Below are 21,196 nucleotides of genomic sequence, written 5' to 3'. Positions count from 1 at the left end.
AGAGAATGACTTAATTTAATTTGAAAAAAATTCTAGTTACTAAAGTGAGCTGCTTTTAAGTGAGCAAAGTGTTTCACTAGAGTACAGCAGATTTTGACAGTTTCTGACACAACACACACACACACAAAAAAAAAATCGTATTTAACTTAAAATAAATAACAAACCTATGTAACACAAGGAAAGGTGAAGATGTAATAAATATTATGGCTCCATTTCTGCAGTGACCTCTATGCAAGCAGATGCCTGCCCCAGCTCTGATGTCAGTTCTGCTCCCCAATGGCTCCTGGCTCTAATAGAATGAAGGAGACCAAATCTGGCATTATCAATCCCTGTCACTCCTGTTACCTGAGCAGAGAAGATTAACAAGTCTTTAACAAGGTGTGCCCATAGATATTTTGATATTTAGTGACACATTACATTTGCAGTAGTAAGAGATGTGTCTGCCTCCTACCTGTTCGAAGTTCAGACTTGGACATATTTTTAAGTGGAGTTTAAAAGTTATTTAAATTAACCACTGAGCACAATTTCAGTAATGTGACTGCTGTTCTGGATACATAGGATGTAACATTAAATTAATTTATTAGGTACATAAGTTCTGATTCTGGAATATACACAGACTTGTTGTTAAACCTCTTCTTCTAAGACAGGTGAATTTTCCTAAAGGCACAGTAGTGAGGATTTCTTTTTCTCTTCTAAAACCAATAGTTTTTTCCTTTATCACTTACATTAGGAAGCTTGAAATATGAAGAAGCCATTAAATCAAATAGGGACAACACTATTACATGACAACTACATTCAGAATTAGAATAACTTGTTCATGCGTGAGAGTTTTCTTTTAAAAAAAGAAACTAAAAAAAAATACCTACCACACAGCACATAATTTTAATTTCTCAAAAATGCAGGGAAACCAAGTATTACATTTATAAAAAGAACAGTACAGCAAACTATAAGTTATGAAAACTACAACATTAACATTTATTATTAAAGAGGCTGACTTTAAAAAAAAAAATCATTGTATACAACAGCATATTGTTATGTTCCCATTATGTTTGATGTACTGCATGCAGCAGTAAGTATAAGTGCACTTAACTACTGTTCCTGTCTGGTGTGGATTTGTCTGTGTTCCTATTGAACACCTGAAAAGGTTTTCAAAAGATACTGAAAAGAAATAAAGTGAAATAAGATGTACTGCATGCTATGGACAAAACAGCTACACCGTTTCTCAAACAAAGCCCATTTGTGTCAGGAATCCTTTTAAATTCAAGTAAAATACTGCTAATAAATTCAAACCACAGACCTGCAAATGGTTCAGTTCAGTCATTTTTTGAACACCACACAGACAGACAGAATATTATAGATGCAGTTGAACTTAAATAAGGTACCACAAGGAAACTGCAATCAGTAAATAGCCTACTGCTAATCCATCCCAGCAAGAACTCCTTCCTTCCTTTTCCGCAGCTCCTCTGTTCCACTCTGATGGAGGAGACTAACAGCTCTGCTTTAATACAACCAAAACTCATCTGACAGTCAAGGGAAAACAAAAAAGGGTCTGTTGTCCTTATAACACCCACAAGTGCAGTTTTTCAATCACCTGCATTTATTTTCCACTGACTACAATATTTAAAAGAATAAATCTCGCCCTTGATGAAGTACACAGGATTTGAAGTGATATTGTATACAACTACCATAAATCTTCATTTAGGAAGTCCTACAGCAAAAGGACTTTTTATGTTTATTTTCTGTCAAAAAAGATAATTAAGTAGATAGTATTGGGATAGAAACAACATTACTGAGCCACAAGATACAATAAAGCAGAAAGTCATTTGTCAGGTTGTAGGTCAATGCAATGTCTTTTTATCTGGCAGGCATGCACAGTAACACATCAGATGGTTGGTTGGCTTGGGTTTGATTCTAATTTCATGTGAGGGGGTTTCCAAATACAACTCTGTCACAAAAATTAAGGCCCATAGAATTGCACAAGTGCATTGAAGATTACTCAAAGACAACGGAAACAGCAACCAGAGAGTCCTGATTAACCCACAAAGAAAGAAAGAAATCTAAAACTACTTCATCAAGGCTTTTTCTTACCTTCAAAGACATAGTGAGATATGATTATGGTTTTTATTAATATGAAAAAAACACATGAAATTGTAAGAAAAAACTAATTGCCCTTAACAGTGGTGGTTGATGTAGCTATACTTAAGTTTCCCTCCAAACATTTGCCTGGTGGATAGTAGGTAGTTTATGCAAGCGAGTATTGTAACCTATTTAAATAACTGAAACTACTCCCTGGTGTAAATTAAGCATATGCTGCAGACATTATAAATATTTTCTTCTCATTCTTATAACTACTACAAAAAAAAGTTTCATTTCTGTGGTGTTTGAAATCAGAAAACACAACAGTCCACAGAATATTTTACATGTACAGGTTCCTGGCATGTTTCAAGCATTACCATCCTTCAGGTGATAAAAGGCAGCAATCACTCTTTAACAGATGTGAAACCAAAAAAGGTCATGTGGCTTGTTCTTAGTCACAGAGACAAAATTATCCTCATTTACAGCATGTGAAATCAGAGTGGCTTTAAAGCAAATGATCTTAACATATCTGGGGTAGTTATAACCATTTATTTTAACTCTTTCTAATAAATTCACAAACAATAGAACTGAACTGACTGTAAAAGTGATTAAGTAAAAACTTTACATACACAGTCGTTAGGAAACTAAAATCCAAGATGAGTGCTTTGCCTTTCCCTTTCACAAATTTGGTAGTGTTTTCAGAAATAAATACTAAACCAGTAGTTTATGCAGGAATAATGTCTAGTGCCTTCAAAGAATGTGCATCCACTTATGCTTGTGGTAATGTGACCCATGTTTATCACAAACAAACTCCTGACAGTCACAACTACAATATTAGAACAAAACAGGTTCATTCTACAGCTCAAAAATGCCACGATAAGACTGCTCTTTTCTTTTTTTCAAATAGTATGAGTTCACCATGATCTATGAGTTCACTGTGAAGTTTCCATATCACAGCTTGAAGAAATCCTTAAGAAAAAACACGTCAGACCCTGAGATTTTTGTTTTCTTCTCCCCACATTAAAAATAAGCAGAAAACACTTCTCCATGTCATAGCTGACAGTCAGTGCACTTAGGCATGACTGACAACATATTCCTGAACACTACCATGAAGTTCACATCACTTCACTAAATTTGTGGCTCTATTTATATTAATATAAACATGATGTAATTTAACTCAGAGCAAATTGAATAGGCTGTTCTCTGTCAAGCTCTTACATCCTGCTCCTGCTCTCTGTGCCTCTTACTGCCACACGTTTTTAAGCAGGACTGTCTGAATAGTACCAAAACCATCATAACCTGTCTGCTGTCACACAAACTTCGTAACTTCTTCAAGTACTCCACAGTATCACCCAAGTGGAAAGCACAAAACAGCAAGCTGAGCAATCAAACTGAATTAATTCAGCCTTCTCTGGATTTTAATGCTGTATTTCCACTCAAAAGAGCAAAAAGCTTCTTCTCCTATGAGCTCTTCCACCCCAACACACCTCCACTTCCATGTTAGCCTTGCCTCTGTTAAACTGCCCATAATCACACCCTGAACTGCAGCAACAGCTGCCTGACAATAAATTTAAAAATACAGATGTGCTGAATCACATTGAATCACCCATGCAATTAGTCAGCAGGCCAAGCACAGCAACCAACTGGAATATCAGATAAAACCAACTGGAGTATTTCATTTCCTTCCAATTTATGCCAGTTCACAAGGTGGCCAAACAAACAAGCAAGGTATGAAGGAGAAATGACTCAAATGGCTGAATTTTATGAACTTCACTTCCAGAGTCATTGGTAGATGGAACTAAAGAAAAAAAAAAATCCAACAGAACTAAGGAAATTTTAAATTTTTTTTCAGAAGTAACAAAAAATTTCACCTGGAAAACTAGTCTCTGATACTTTCACCTTAAGGAAACTCGAACACCACCAAAACAATAAAAAAAAACCAAACAAACCCCAAACTAAAATCATCTATATTATGGACAGGAAAAGTGTTATTCATCCATGTAGTATTTCTGCTTGTTTACTAAAGTTGTCTTTATGAGCTGCAACCTGACCACAAGCACTTAATGAAAGAACTCTCAGAAAATTCTCAGAATCGCATATAAAAACCCTTATTACACTATGCTGTATCCATGCAAGTAAAAAAAAAAAACCACACAACCAAAATGGAAAAAACAACTAAAACCCCACAAACAGCAACTGAGCAAAGTCAGAAAATTGTGGCAAAACATCATTTATAGCTACTTCTCATTAAAGCTAATGATATTAAAGAGGGAAAAAAAAAAAAAAAAAAGCCTGTCATCTTATGAACCCCCCCACCCCAATTCAGGAAGTTGGGACTCAATTCCCAGCACAAAGGCACATATAATTCAACACTAGATCAGCTTCTCAAATGTAGTTTATAGCATTCTAACTAAGGGGTAGTTAAATTGATTTTTCAATTCAAGTGAGAAATCAAGTTAACCTCAACCTCCCAGCAGACAAGTACATTCTAGCAGAGTAGGACAAAAAAATATCTAAAGGTTTCTGTGGTTAACAGAAAACCCAGTTGCTAATGTAGAAAACAAACAAGCAAACAAACCAAGCCAAAGAGAACCCCACACATATCACTGTAGAAGCCCAAAGATCATATCTTCCAGGATGAGAGGTGGTGTCCTTTCCCACCTGAAGAGGATCCAGCTACGATATATTTGCCACTTTCAGACTGTAATTCTGTAATTCAGAGAAAGCAGAAACCATGTGGTTATCCCTGAATTCTCACAGTACAACCACCTCCATCCTCAATGGGTCACCTCAAAAAAATCACAGCACGCTGGTCTGACTGTCAAGACAGTGTAACATCCTCAGTAGCATCACCAACAGAGACACAAACATGTCACACCCTAATTACAACTCAATTCCCCTGCTTGATCTTTCTCTAGGACTCAGCAAACAAACAACTGAAAGGGTAAAAGCCAAAACACCCCAAATATTCACATTTCCTACATGTTCATTGTGATTGTGGTAACAGAAGTGTGGCTGTGGAACAAACAATATAGGTGAAAGCTAATAAAATTAATTACTTGCAAAATACATCAAGGAAATCATCCTTTTGACACAACCCATCCATGAGAGTAAAAGACCTACTATGAATTTTTTTCTCTCATATCCACTCATCTCTTAAGAAGAACAGCATTGACAGCGAATGGGAACTTCAATTACAGGTCCAATTTACTTAAGAAGTGTGAAGATCACATTGAAAATTTGTAGGTATTTCGATGTGAAATTATATACACAGAATAAATGCTCTTGGATTTCATAATGGCTAGACAGAGTATCAAAACCCTTTGAAGGCCAGGCTATTCAAAATGTTAAGGTTCAGAAAATCCAAAAGTATTAGTGGGCTTTCCAATATATTATTACTATTCCTGTTATTTACCTAAGGGTTTTATTTCTCTTGAGAAAATAAAAGTCAGAGTGCAGCTGAATCACTTAACATCTCCCATGCTGGAAGGTTAAACCTCTGATCAGAAGAAAGGTTTTCATTTTGGGGGGAAAAAAAAAAAGTCATCTAGGAAGAAGACTTGGATTATCAGTAAAATATCTCTGTAGAATTAGCTGAATATTTCAGAAAAAACACGCTTTTAGAAAATAAATTTCTGAACAGGAGAGTTAAGTAGTTGAAGAGACTGAGATGAATACAACCTATTGTTCAGGGAATCTGCAAACATGGACCGTGACTTTCAAGTCATTGCTCTCTACTAAAAAGCTTTCTAATTTGCCTGATAAAATCTAAATCAACTCAGGAATAAACATTGTCTCTTCCCATAAATCAACAACCGAGCAAAGATTTTTCTTACTGTTAGACACCAATTAAGTTTTAAGAGATTGTCCATGAATGAACAAGAGCTACATAAATGAACGATGCACCGAGTGCCAATGTTTTAAAGTAGTGTTCTGGGAAGGATTTAGTAACACATTCTGGTTCTGAGTGGGAAAAATTGGTTAATTACTCAGAAAACACAGTAAACCACCAGTTCTTTTAAATAGATATATACACACATATGAATATGTATTTATTTTCAATGGTGTATTTTCTTCCTCGAACAAGCATGATCTCTACTAAAATCAAAGACAGTTTCTTGAAAGAGAACAGTCACACTGTCATCTCATCTGCCACATAATAAAGAAAAATACCTCCCAGTGCAAGACAATATTTTTGGCCTGAAATAGATATGTGTAGGTCTCTTGGAGATCACTAAAAACGCTGCAAATACTGCACTGATGTATTCTTGGTAAGGACTGGGGCCCACCCACAGCATAAACTCCAGAAATCCAGTCACAATCTGAGAACATACTAACCCACTATTAAAAAGAAAAGGAAAAAATCCAGCACACCCCAAAAACCTGGCATGGAATTGAATCACATTAAAGACTCCATGTTAATTTATGGTACATTTCAATGTTGGACACATATATAGGCTTCTGTATTTTGCTGTTTACTTAAGGATTAACTGCTTCATAAATGAAGTCAATCACCAGAACACCACTGACATGTACTCTCAAATTAGGGAAATAAGCCTTTATCAGCCTATTTTTTCCTTTTAGCTAAGACTATAAGATATATTGATACGCCAGCACTTATTTATCAGCACTCTCTGAAGTTATTTGTTTGATTAACTTCCATGCATTTGTATTTAAACCCTACTATGTAGGCTGAAATCACACACACTTATTGTACATGAGCAGGCAACTTATCCTTAAATTATAAGTTAGAATGACAGTCAACCTGTACCCTAAAATTCAAGCACAGAAACGTTAATGAAACCTCACTGGAATGGACAGGTCAGCACATTAGTAATTCAGAGTGTTTCCTGATGGTTTATTTCACAGCAACGTATTCTGTTAGTCATCTTGGCAAATAATACCAACAGAAACATGTACAAAAAAACCCAGATGCATTCTAAAACTCTACTCTAAAAATTAAAGTTTCAGCTGTTAGGAAAAATTCTGAAGCATTTTTCTTCACTGCTGCCTAAAGATATCTTCTACTACAACCAATTTGGTTCTTAAACAAGAGGCAGGATTTCTTGGTCTGGCCTGGATTTTTTGATATATCTACAGCAAGTATATAAAAACTGCTTCTCCTATTGGCACATACACCTATTTTATCACGTGTATCATCAGCACTGTATGAGTCCTCTGGGATTATACAAATTTGGAAAATCTGTCTTACTGCTTTTGTTGACAGCACAACTCCATGCAAAAGTACACAAACAGAACTGATTGTTTCTGTGTCATTTCTCCAGCTGGCTTTGCAGGAGATCTCCTTACATTAATCTTTTAAGAGTTGCTTAGGAAAGAAAGCAACCCCCTCACTCACCTCAAGTTGTTCTAGGCAAATATAAATATCAACTATAGCTCTGTGGACTTCTATACGAGCAGCCTGATTGTCATCCATTGTCATCCCTTGCTGGAATAAGAAAATTTCAGTTAAATATTTTAAGTCAGGTCCTTAGAAACACAGAGCTGATGCCTATTGTGAGTCACACAAGATTTACTGTACCTTTTGAAATAGGTACTCTGATGCTCAGCAGTGGAAATGCAGCACAAGCAGGATGCCCTCTCTCAGCCTACCACTTTTACAACTATTTTCTAGCTAACTATATCTCATAATAGTTTCAACCACCTCATTTTCATCTGTGTGATATAGCCTACAGGACTTTGAAAAGATAACATAAGTCATACACTGTTTCATCAAAAATATATTTTTATCAAACTTGGTTTTGTTCTGAACAGTTAGAAAATATTCTGTGACTTACTCAGTTTCAAAACATTTGACTGGGATTTTTCTATTTTGCTAAAACTTTACTTTTCTGTTTTTCTTTTAGAATTTTGATGCATTTCAATCTATAAGGTTTTGAGTTTTTTCAAAATCAAACAGGAATGATCCAACATCACTTAGGCAAAAAGCCTTCAGTGCATCCATAATGAAATTATTAGGGTGTTATTTCTACAGTAAACAGTTTTTGTCCTGAATTGGAGTGACAATTAAAAAACCAGGATTTCCTATGGAACAGTAATTGATTTCCAAATCATTGTGCCCGAAACCAGCCAGAAGAAATAGTGAGTTCTTTCTATGCCCTCTTAAATCTGCTTCCCAGTCATTCATTCCTATCATCTACATGCCATCTTTGACTACACTCTCTAGATTCTCTGAAGCTCCCAGGAGCATCCACATTTTACAAACTGGTTTTTTATCTGTGGCAACACTCTTCTGAGATCCCTGCAGATACATGCTCCATTGCAGTCTTTTGTTTTCCCAACCCAAATTAAGTACATAAGACTAACAATTTTGCCGTCTTACAAAGTTACACGAAATCATTTTGGCTACAGTTGAAAGATTTCATGGTAAAGGACCCAAAAGTAAAATATCAACTGCTCCTTTACCTAAGAAAAAACAAGGTATAAAACCACTAACAAGCAGAGCACCACAAGGTGGAACACAGAGCATATTAAAGCTATAGCATGGAAGTTGGCCTGCTTTGGCAACGCTTACCAAATGCATCATTTTAGTTACAGGTATAATTAATTAGCAGACAGAAACAAACACATGTCCTGCTTTTCCTCTGGAGAGCACAAAAAACCCCCACTGATTTACATTCAAGGGTGCCAAGCAAATGTACACACAACAACAAGAAAACCAAAATAATAAGATACTCGAGGATTTCACTCAGATCCTGGAAGAAACAATGGCTCTGTTGTCACAGCTACGCTACGCGAGGTACGTGAAGGATTGAATGTGGGCTCAAGGAGTGAACAAATTCCTTCCCAGAACAGCAGCAGTGTCACCCGTTGATATGCAGTGCTGAGGGGCAATGGAGAGCCACACTGTCAGTGTGCAGGAGAGCTTGGCTTCTGTCCCAGTCCTACCTGATATGACCTTGTGCAAGCTGTCAGTCAACCTGGCTGAACACATCCCAAGGCAGGAAACTCTGGTGTGCAATCAGGATTGTTAACAGCAGGTCTGTGACTACAGTGCACAACCTTTAGATGCAAAGTTCACTGAGTGTCCCAATGGGCTACAGTGTGCTCAAGGAAAGGGGCTGAGTCTCCCCAAACACACACTAACAGTAGAATGTTTTTAGGTCTCAGTGATTATTATTTTGAGGACGCTCTTGTGGCTCTTCCGAGTTCAGCACTGCAGGATGTGAAGGTGGTGACACTAAACCCACAGCAGATCTCATTTCAGGAGGCTGCCTGGTCAAAGCATCCACACATCAAGACTTAATCTTACATATAATCAGCTGCACTTTTCAATCACACCTAGAGCCCTTAGTTTGTTTTGTGTACATGTACATTTAACATAAGACATTTTTATAACTACAAGTCCAGAAACGACCACCAGACCCGTCACTGTGAACTCCAGCAGACCGCAGGCACTGTTTCACATAAAGAGTGCTAATCCAGGCCAAAATGATGGACCAAACAAAAAAAAAAAAACTAATTGCTTGGCAAATTATACCTTCATCACAACCAGATCACAGAGCAGGGCAAGAAACCATCATGCACCTGACCTTTCAGTCTGAGAACACAGTCACCACATGGCAGCCCATTCATCTTCCCCCTTGCTCATTCTGGTTCTTTGTCTTTTCCCACCCTTACTCCAAGGTCAGGCTTGCTTTTCACTGGCCACCAACATTCCTTTTGCTGATGCTGTGTAACCTGCTACCAGCCATTTTCATTTTCTGCTACTGCAGCGGACAGAAAACCTAATACTTTCTACTTAAGTAGTTAATAGCTGGATTCACCTTGGGCAAAAAAGGCCTTCCCAAGCCTGAACAATTCAGATTGGTGCAGGCTGCTCATGAAACCATGCTGTGTGTTTGTAAGCTATTACTCAGCATTACTCCCTCCTACCTCAGGCTTCTTGTCATTCCTTCCCTTCTTTAAAGCACTGACAGCACATAAATGCACACGTCTTCCATCTTCTGCATGGAGGATGTTCTTTTCCAGTTTTCTCATCTCATCTCTAGTAATAAATTGGTATTTATAGGCATTAAAAAGTGAGAGGGCATATAGTGTCCAAGAGAGGAGCTTGCTGTTAGTAGGTACTTAGCTTGACACTTTGAGCAAGTCACTTAACCTCCCCCTTGTCTCAAAACCCCCCCTGGAAAATATGAGTAACATATTTTGACTTTGAGACTTTCAGCAGACCTGAAGAAAAATGAAACATGGGTTTATCACTGAAGAAAAAACGTTGATAGATGATCATCATATTCAAAATTAAAACTGATCTGGTGCGAAAGCACAGTGTTGCTTGACCAAACTCAGCTTTTCTGGACTGAACTAAAGGCATTGAGTAAGAGAAACAGCTGCAACACAACATTCCTATTGCATGTACTTGTCCTACTTACTTAATATTGTATTTGTGGGGGGAGGGAGGAGATCTATTTGCTTTTCAGGCAAAAAGAAAAAGGAATAAAGATCATAAAGAAATGAAGGGCATTTACCTACCCTCAGTGTTTCTTGCTCCAAATCCAAAATAAATTAATGCAAACTCTTGCAAGGCAGGAATGTACAAGAGCTGGCTTTGAAAATGTTAGCTCAGAATATCAAACTTGGCCCACATGTTCATTAGAGCTCAAGGCAAGCTTAAGTCATCCTCTTATGAACACACTGGTTCAGTGAAAGGTAGGTAAATTACATCACTATGCATAATTAAAGGCACATTTATAGATAATACATTTTTCCTTTAAATTAATTCGATAAGCCTTCTAAAGTGGAAGAGGCAACCTGGTTTTTTACCCCCTAGAACTCCACCCCACTTCTAAAATATCATGGGATGGGACAGTCACAGATTTACTACAGTGGTCTTTTGCAGCCTCTCAGAATCTGAATACTAAAAGATTAAGTCTTCTTCAAGTGAGAAAATGTTTGTTATATTAATAATACTTAAAAATTGCAAGCAGTGTACTGGTACCTGTTAATTTTAGCAGAGCAACAGTTCTCCACAGTTACTAATTGGTAATTTATAATACCCAAGTTAAAGAATTCACTTTATTACATCATTATTTAAACAGAATAAAAATAAAAAAAAAAAAATCAAAGGCTGGGAAGAGATGGGAGGAAGGACAATTTAACTCTCCTGGGAAGTGTCTTAAAAACTGCCTGGCCCACTTTCCAGCAGGATAAAGAGACAGGGAGGGGTGTTATTTCTCCTTGCTCACTGTAATTTCTAGTAGCTGTGTCACATTGGCCACAAGACACAATCTGGGGCTAACAGACTGCATACACACAACTAGAAAAGTGTAGTGTAACTTAAACTAGGAAAAAAAAAACAACAAAAACCAACAAAACCCCAACAAGAAAACAAACAAAAAACCCCAAATCCAAAAACCCACAACACGCCACCAAAAAAACTCCAAAATAAACAAACGAACACAAAACAAAAATCACAAAAACCACACAAACCCGAAACCACAAAACTATTCTAAATAGAGGTTTCTTTAGATTTGCTTTCTTTAGAATGAACTTCAGACTTCTCACTCAAAAACTTTTGAGTTGCTTTTCTACTCACCGAATCAAAGTTCCACACAAAACATTTATCTACACTTTCAATTCCTAAAATGAGGACTGAGTTCACTGTAAAATAAAAATAAATTTTTTAAAAATAAAAAAAAATTGGTGAATAAAGAAATCCATTGGACTTCTACCTATTTTGAATAAATATAAAAAAAAGCCTAAACAACTGTTTTCAGTGTTCTAGTATTCTAAATTATGGAGTAAGAACCTCCAAATGTCATTAGCGTAGAAAATTTTACAGTGTAAGTGACCAATTTAGTATTCATGCTGAGCACTGGATACATCTTAGTAGCTACTATTATACATTTCATACAGTAATAAAAAAAATGTCTTCACCAGTCACTGAAGTGAAGCAGGAACACTCATATATTTTCACATTTGTGGGCATCTTACAATACTAAGTAGTCCCCAAATGAAGCAATTTACATACATTTATTCATGTAGATATTATGGCCAACTATTACTAACAGAAGCAGCTGATGATGTCTTTCTCCCAATTATTTTTTATTAGAAATTCTCATGGGATTATAAAATCCAATATTCACAAAGGTTTTTAAACTGGAGACACAGAATTTCCATTTACCAGCCTTAATCTCCATTTAAAGCTGCTCTTCACTACAGTTTTGTGCACTTTCCTCCTCAGCTACCTAGGAGTGTTCTTTTTCAGACATAATTAGATCACCATAAATCATATTGTGCTGGTGTAGAACTGCATAGATTCTGAGGCAATGAAAATCCTTTCCACCACCCCACCACCTTCTTCCCTACCTTCTCTTTTTTTCTAAAGTATTAACCTTTAGGTGCTCCTTAAATCTCACAGCAGACCATCTGATGGCTTCTCAGATAAATGAGCATATTTAACCAGGGAGTTACAACAAACCTATTAGAATATGTTCAATAATTAAAAACACCTTTTTTTAAAACTCAGCCTTCCCTGTATCTCTTCAAGGGACACATTAAAAAAGAGGATAACGTACATAAAAGTGTTAGAACACGTAGCTAACCATGCAACTGTATGCACTGCTCAGTTCCATTCTGCTTGTGTGCATTAGCAAGACTTCCTGCTGGGGAATTACCCTTGCACTCATTTCCTCCTCGTGAGGAAGAAGGACATTATCAGGAACCACAGCTCATTAGAGAAGCAAGAACAAACTTGGAACAGTGCCTTTCCAAGGAAAAAGCGCCAACGAAACCACACTCCCAAACCAAACCAAAGTCAACTCCCACCTCTAAAAAAAATAAAATAAAAAATAAATAAAAAATACTCAACAAAAACCTAATTTCTCCAGTTTTGTTTTGCCTTTTTGCTTGCAGTTTCTGACAAAACAAAGCCCTTGTGACAACCATTTCTTTGGAGTTCAGTGGAACATGTTTAGTACAAATTTGGGTGGTTTTTTTTTAATAATAATCCAGATGCACTTCCCATGCTGTGATCTCACTGGCAATTCTAACTTCATGTCTCATGGACAATGAAATCCAGATAAGAATTAGGAACCTGAAATGCTTCTAGTAATACTGATACCTGCACATGTGTTAGGCAGGAAAGCTGAGTTGACATATTTGGCTCGGATGCAGAAATTCCTTAACTATAATGTTGATTTTTGGTCTATACTGTCTGCAGATTGCATTACAGAAAAGAGCAACTAAAAGTTACACACATGCAGGGGCACAGGTCTACACAAGAATTCAAATTCATGAAACAGATAGTCAGAGTTGCAAGAATTGGAAAATTTTGTTTACATTTGCTCTAGACCAAGAATAAATTTGAAGTCTGTTCACAAGGGCATACAGTGTAACGTCATCCAACAAAACTAAGATGATTTTCATGGGGTTAGGTTGTAACAAATGATTTTTTAAATCCACAAAAATAACACACATAAAAACCAGCTTGATAGATGTTCCTTAGGTTCTTGAGTATACTGCAGAGTTCTTTCCCTGGTTAGAATTATTTGTATGTAACTAAATAATACCAGCCTGAGCTCTGTATGACATCACCCAGCAAGTCCTCTGTTTTTTCTCAGGAAGTCCCTGTTCTGCAGAAGGCAGGGAACATTGGTGGGAGGTTGATAACCAGGGAAACCGCATACACTTGACTCATTCAAAACCTCGGCAGAGGCGTGGTAGAAGATACAATTTAACAAAGCTTCAGAAAAGCAGCTTCACCCTAGAAAAAATGCAGTGAGGTTGCAGATCATATTGCTGGCCATTTCCAGCACACCAGCTTTTAAGATATTTTTCCAAGCAGGTAGGCATATAATTTTTACTCTTTGTTCACTCCCAGTGCTCTAGGGCAGTCTCATCCTAAACAAGTTTGAGTTTAGTGCCTCAATTTTATTTACTCCATACATGTTTTACTTTCATTTTTAGAGAGGTTTCTTTCAGAAGAGCTGCCTGCTGAAACATTACCTGCTTTGAAGCACAACAGCAGCTGACAACCCTACCAAAATACAGCCTATGTCGTTTGTACTTGCTTTGCTACTCACAGTTCAACAAGTCTTGCAACTGTTCTTGAAGACAGGTCACACAGTGTTGTTTGCAGTGGCAACAAGGACTTGAGAAACGTCTCTGAATAAGAGACATGAATGTAAGGCAGTGTGATAAGAGCTGCTCTGGAGCTAAACCCAGTAATTTAGGAGGAAGGAGACTATGCATCAGACTAAAATACCCTTATTTTGAGCAAGCTTTATAGTACTTTAATTCTCATATAAAACCAACCAGAAATTCAGGACAGAGTAGAGAAGCTATAGCAAGTATTGGGACTAAAGGAAACAAGAGGCCTGAGCTCAAAGCCTCCATTATGAACAACCTGTAACCACATGTACCAGATAAAAAATACTTGAGTAGCACTCACAAAACTACCAAAACGTCTCAGTTGCTTCTGAACCCAATTTTCTTTCAGATGGGCATATTTGGAGGGCTCATTCTGCATCTGGTTATCATGCAATCTCATCCAGGTTTATACAAGACAATTCTGACCTGAAAATCCTATGAAAGACAGACCATGCCCCAGACAATCGCCTGCTTTTATGGAACAGTAAATACAGATCAATGTTTTGCTGACCTGACATGCACAGCTTCTCCACTGGACTTGTGCTGCATGTGAACAGTTTGGAATCTGCAAACAATGGTTTAGATCCATCCAAGTTAATCTAAAAGCAAGCCTATACCAAGTGCAACTTAACAGTTTGAAAGAATAAACCTAGAATGCGAGTTTCACAAAGGCAGAGCTACCCAGCAATTCTGTGTTCTAACCTTCTCTTTTTAAAGCATGGTTGAGAGACAGGTCAAAAGAGAAAAAAATACAACAGCTGACTGTGCAGAAGTGTCACGACTTTGCAGACAAACATGCTTTGTTGGCTAATAATACACCCTTCATACTCCAGGGAGATTTGCTACCTATGCAAAATCCTTGAGACTCAAGATCAGCCTAGGAGAAACCCAAACAGTGCCAGCAACAGCATGTGCAGAAACCCAAAGGTCACATCAAATGTTTGACTACGAAAGACACACATGTGAAAAAGGGAATCTGCAAAATCAAACAGCACTGAATTTGTGTATGCCAGAGACCTCTCAAGGAAAGCAAACAGAAGAAACCAAATAAAAGAAAAGCAGACACAGTACGTGAGTCACCACGGTCCAAAAACCCTGCCAAGGACCACTAATATCTCACTAAAAACTCCAAATTCTAACTAATCATATTAACTTAGTCATTAGATGCTGTCAATGGGTAATTAAATATATTTGCAGTTTTTGCAGCCTTAAGCACAAGGGATGGGCATTCATCCAGGTAACCAAATGTTCACAGAGGGAGGCATCAGCTTTTTCATAGACGTATCTTTCAGTAAAATTGTTTCATGTAGCCAACTGTAGCAGCAATTCTTTCTCCCCCCTTCAGTACTTTGCTATGGATCCTTGAATGTTTTGCCACATTTTACAGAAATAAAAAAAAGCTGTTTGGGTAGGTGACTTGCTTTAAAAAGAAAGCATTTAGATGAGGAGAGAAAAAAAAACCCTGAACACTGAATGCAGTATTTTCCATGTTCACAGAATGATACTGCATTTCTTAAAATTAAACAAGGTTAATATACAAACAAATAAAGCACAGTCATCATGTTAATTTTCTACAATTTTTTTAATTCTAACTATGGTAACTCGACTATGAAGAATATTAAAACATTAGTATTTCTCCTCATTGAAATACACCATATCTACTATCCTCGAGGGAAAATATTATACCTCTTTTCTAAATGCACTATAGAATATGGTCTTGTGTGAAGCTGTCATTACAGGGCAATAAAACTTCATTAACAAAATAATTGACTTTCCATTTAGGTACATCAAGGCCAGAACAATACTGAAGTGTTCACTTTGAATTCTTCACGTGGACGGCTTTCAAAACAGAACATAAAAAGTACGTAGCCAGTTTTATTGCCATACAAATTCTTTCCTGTGAAGGTGATGAGGCACTGGATTAGGTTGCCCAGAGAAGTTGTGGATGTCCCATCACTGTCAGTGCTCAAGGCCAGGCTGGACAGGGCACTGAGCAACCTGGTCCAGTGGAAGTTGTCCCTGCCCAGGGCAGGGGGTTGGAACTAAATGACCTTTAAGGTCCCTTCTAACCCAAACCAATCTATGATTCTGTGGTTGCTCCCCTTACAAAAGGGTGTCACAAAGGAGAAGGAGCAAGGCTATCAGCTTTCACCCACACCAGTTCCCCTCAGATGATGCATCTGAAGAGCAGAAATCACCAAGGTGTGGACGGGAGCTATCACTAATACGAAAGAATCAAGATGATTAAAGCTCTCACAAGGACAAGAATCTGCAGGAACACCAGGAAAGTACTTACAGGGGACAGAGAGGAACCTATTTTATCTAGGTGCACTGGCTATAAAGCTCCAAAGCTAACCCAGATGTATATGCAGACTCTGTAACAAAGGGAGTTACTTCAGGCATTACAGATATTTCAAAAAGCTGAGATATCACCCCCTCACTGTCCACTGTAACAAAGTGTCAACACAAAAATATTTCTTGTGCCTTCTCATTTGGCCTATTCACCCATGAGCTCTGCTGGGACTTCATATTTTAATGTGCATCTTTCTGTTCTCTAGAAATATTTCGTGGCTTACTAACAGAAGCTGCTTTTATTGTGGCAATCAGAAGACAGTGTTGCTGCAATGTTATGATCAGCATTTTGGTATAATCTATAGCTTAATGGCTTGTATAATTGCTGTAAGTTCTCACTCAAGTGCACATCTGAGGTGCACCAGCGTTTCTTCTTCACAGCAGATCTGACCAAACAAAGTTAGTTTGAAGCTCTTAACACCATACAATAAACTGAAAACATTTTGCGTAAAGAGAAAGATTCATCCACACACCAAGCTTTGTGGAAATGTTTATATAGTCAAGAGTACATACCTAGAAGGGAAAGAACAATGCCAGGGAACTTGCAATACAGAAGTTCTGCCAAACTTAAGCAAATTACTACAAAAAACAAGCCTCGCCAGAATAATTGCTGAAGAACTTTTTTTGTCTTTGACTGGAGAATGGTCTAACTAATTTTTATTACCTCACATGAAAAGTGTAGTATTCATTTCAACTTGAGACAAGAAATATCAATTACTGATAGGCTGCATACTCTTTTCAATAACTTCAGAATAGAAAGGGAATTTTAAAATAGACATTCTTTGACTAAGTCACGCTATTTCATCATGAAAATAACCTAAAGGTAATACTTTTCCAGGAAAAAAAAAAAAAGTGAAGTAAAATGACACTTCTGAAAAAAAAAAAAAAAGGATACAAGAAGTCTAAGAAAATATAATTGGGTCCCTGCTATCAGAAGGGATTTGCTAAACAACAGACACATCTGAAAAGTAAAACAGCTTGTAGTCAAACAGAAGACATCAATAAAAGAAAGAATATTTCACTTGTAGTTTGTAGAAGGACTGAATAGTGATTTTGATTGTACTAGATTGTATTTATCTAGTGTGTGCATTAAGTTCTAGACTTCTGCCCTAAAAGTACTTTTGCCTACAGCACTCTTGGACTTGTTTACTTTCTATTATAAACTAAAAATGCAGAAAACTAAATTTGTAATTGTTATCTATCAGTGAGTCTTCTATTTGCTCTCTTAAGTATGTCTTTTGTTACCCAAAAAACCTGCAATTCAGGATTTTTAGATTCCAGCAAAAAGACAACTTGAGGGAAAAGTGACCAGGATCTACATTAACACCCTGAGAGCAGTTTTGAGTGAAAAAGAAACAAACATTTTAACTTCTCTACAACATTCTTTTCTCAGTAGAAACCAATTCCTTCTTGGTGCTGCTTGATTTGCCATCAAATATTTTCTTACATTTCAATTTCCACACAGTTTTTCAATCAAAATCGCATAAAAAAAAATCCTGATATTGCTTTAAAATCTATTCCTAACTATTTAAATCTGCTAATCTACTTCTCCTGTCCCCTTTGATACCTGCAACTGTAACATCCACAGACATCCTTTTCCTCTGCTTAAAGTGCCCTCAAAAGCTTATTACACAGCTCAGCCTTCTTAACCTAATTTTTCTCTCCTTTCAGAGCACCCCCCCAAACTTTCAGTAATAATTTTACTTCTTCCTAGTCAAATAATTATTATTCTTATATCTTCATGTTCTTCATATTGCTTTCCCTTACAAGCCTAATTTTTTTCTTCACACCTGGTATCACCTTTTTAGTATACTGTTATATTTTCCTTCTAGTCCATTGTCCATATGACAGCAGAATTGTTCTCACTGTCCCTACTCATTTTAAAAACCTGTCTTGAGCAGTAGTTTCCTCCTGCCTCTCTGCAGACAAAGGATAGAAAAAGAAACAAAGCTTACACTTCTATAACATTCAAGGAGTTTAAAATTTTTGCAGATGCTTCAGTGTCTTTAAATTTATAAATGGCTTGCCAATATGCTCAAGACAATTAATTTTGCAATTGAGCTTCATATTTGGCATTAGTTTCCTTTGTAAAGTAAAACTAATTCCCAAACATAGTATGCAATAAATGTCAATAACCAGAAACACTGCCTTAGATTGTTTTGTTCTGTGAATTAAATCAACTCTTGTAGAATGGAAACGAACAATAAAAAAGTCCTAGTTTTTTCTTTATAGGCTAAATTATTAATCACCTAAGTACTGGATATGGGACCACTAAATAACAATTATTTCAGATAGGCATTTGGTCTTACATTTCTGATTTCTACTCTTTTATATTCTCCATAATTACTGGATTGGCTAAATGATGACTGAGGTAGTGCTTCCTTGTTGCAACAAAAACAGTCACAGGGTTATCTAAGGTCACAGTCAAAATAATTTCAAGTGTAATCTGCAAGGCATTGCAGGTATCCATTTGTCAGCAAAAAGAACTTAACCATAGATAATTTTGGTTTCATGTTTATTTGGAGATTGAATTTTCCAATTTGAAACTTAGTCCATTTAATTTTCTTCCTTGTAAAAATAAAATCTTCTGAAAGTGGTCTGTAACGCACGGGGTTTTTGTGGTACCCTTCTGAAAGATACCTAATTGTTGGTTTATAAGTATCAGTTAAACTCTCATTTCTATTTTGTCTGGTTTGTTTTCTCTACAAGCATCATTAACAGCTAATGATGCTAATAAAACATGGGTATATGATAAAAAAGACTTTATAATATGACACTGCAATAGGGTGTTTTACTTCTCAGACAAAACTAAGATGAAGAACAAAATTATTTATCACAAATCAGAGAGCTTCAGAACTTATTTTTACACACCTTACAGTTTTACAAAAGCCCTGTTGAAGACCCCCAGAAAAAAACACAGAAAAAATATTTATAACTAATAATGAAAGAAGAAACAGAACTGTGAGCAAAACTGAACTGCAGATACCCCCACAGCAGAGAATCACTGTGCTTTACAAAGATAACCCAGGTCAGATGGGACACGACCAGAGAGGGCCCAGTTGGTAAATACAACCATTCCACCACAGGCTTATTCACTAGAGGCCTTTGGTCTCTTAAAATTCACTTATCTTCCCCTCATCTTTGCCAGCTGACAGTGTCTCAGTGAGTTTTAGTCAACCATTCATAGAATCACTACATTGGAAAAGCCCCTGAAGATGAAATCCAACCATTAAGCTGCCAAGTCCAGCCCTAAACCACATTCTCAAGTATGATGTTTGGTTCCCAGCCATACTTTCTGTGAATGCAAAGATCCCCTAAGAAGTAACCTGAAAAGCCCTAAGTTGTATGTATCAATACCAGAATTAATAATAACCATGCTTCACCTCTCCTCTGTACTTACAGAGGTAAGGTAATGGCAAAATACCTTACTTTCAAGCACTGTTTAGATACTATTCCCTACCCAACCATGTTTTCATGCTTACAACTATTTTATTTCTTCTAATAATTTGGAGGAATAACAGGTATTTTGATGGCTTACATCCTCACATTTCTCCCTCCACCTTTATTTAGCTTCCTGCTGTCTCAAATGGAATTAACAATTATTAATAACTCCAAATTCTATCATCCTGCTTGAAATCCCCTTGGATTAAGTTCATCAGAAGTAACAGCCTTCAGCAACCTATTTCCTTGGCAGTTTGAGGTTTAGATACTCCTTGCACTTACTGATATTAATCATGATGATCTTTCTGAACCCTTCTCTTAACTATCCTTTACCAAAAAAGGCTCTTCCATGGCCCTGTGCTTTTACAGATTAGGCTGGTTGATCACATCAATCAATTACCCCATTAAAACATTTCTCAAAACGACCTCCTGCTATAGGCAAAACATGAACTGATGTTTTTCCCCCCTCTTCAGTGCATGATTTAACACAGAGCTCATTAACTAAGTTTCAGATTAGAGCAGGTGTATTTATTAAAGAAGCATCAAGTTTCTCTGACATGCATCTGAATGCATTTCGGCTTTAAGAATATGAAAAACTTTTGAATTTTAGAGCAAGTAACAGACCAACATGCACGTGGGAAAAAGCTCATAAACCAAAAAAATAACATGGTTAAAAAAAAAATAAAAATTATTCAGAACACAAACTCTTTGCCTTTTAGAGTTTTGTACATAAATTGTACCAATGCAAGATAATGTATATCCAATTTGCCTGCAATTACTACTGTTGCTGCGTAAAAAAATAACAAATCATTCATATCTGATTTCAACACAGGTATTTTAAAATTTATCTGCAAACACGGTGATAGTTTTATTTGTCATTTTTTAGGAGAATAACCATCTAAATAATACCTCCATGATGTCTTTGTTGTTGACAAAGACATTTTGCTCCACACACATACCCTACAAAGAATTTACTAAACAAAAACATGCTCTAATTTCTGGTGAGTAAGACAACTTAAAACAGTGAGAATACCCTTTAAAACAAACACCCTTTAGCAACAGCAGTACTGGACTATTTCCCCCCCACCAGGTAATATTATCCAGACTCTGCTCATCTGCCAGGAAACTATAAACTGTTAACAAGTGCCCCATTGAAATAAAAATTAACTTGGTCAGTTCTGTTACTGGTAAAATATTATTCCAATCTAATAGATCT

The 21,196-nt window shown here is 36.8% G+C and overlaps 1 protein-coding gene across 3 annotated transcripts in view; it reads right to left on the bottom strand.

Annotated features, from left to right (window-relative positions):
• The window catches only part of CADM2 (cell adhesion molecule 2), a 609,843-nt gene that overhangs the window by 525,501 nt on the left and 63,146 nt on the right, over positions 1 to 21,196 (bottom strand). The window lies entirely within an intron of this gene.

The sequence above is a fragment of the Lepidothrix coronata genome, unplaced genomic scaffold (assembly GCF_001604755.1).
Source record: "Lepidothrix coronata isolate B3197 unplaced genomic scaffold, Lepidothrix_coronata-1.0 Scaffold93, whole genome shotgun sequence".
Lineage (NCBI taxonomy): Eukaryota > Metazoa > Chordata > Aves > Passeriformes > Pipridae > Lepidothrix > Lepidothrix coronata.
This window is presented reverse-complemented; position numbering and strand designations above follow the sequence as displayed.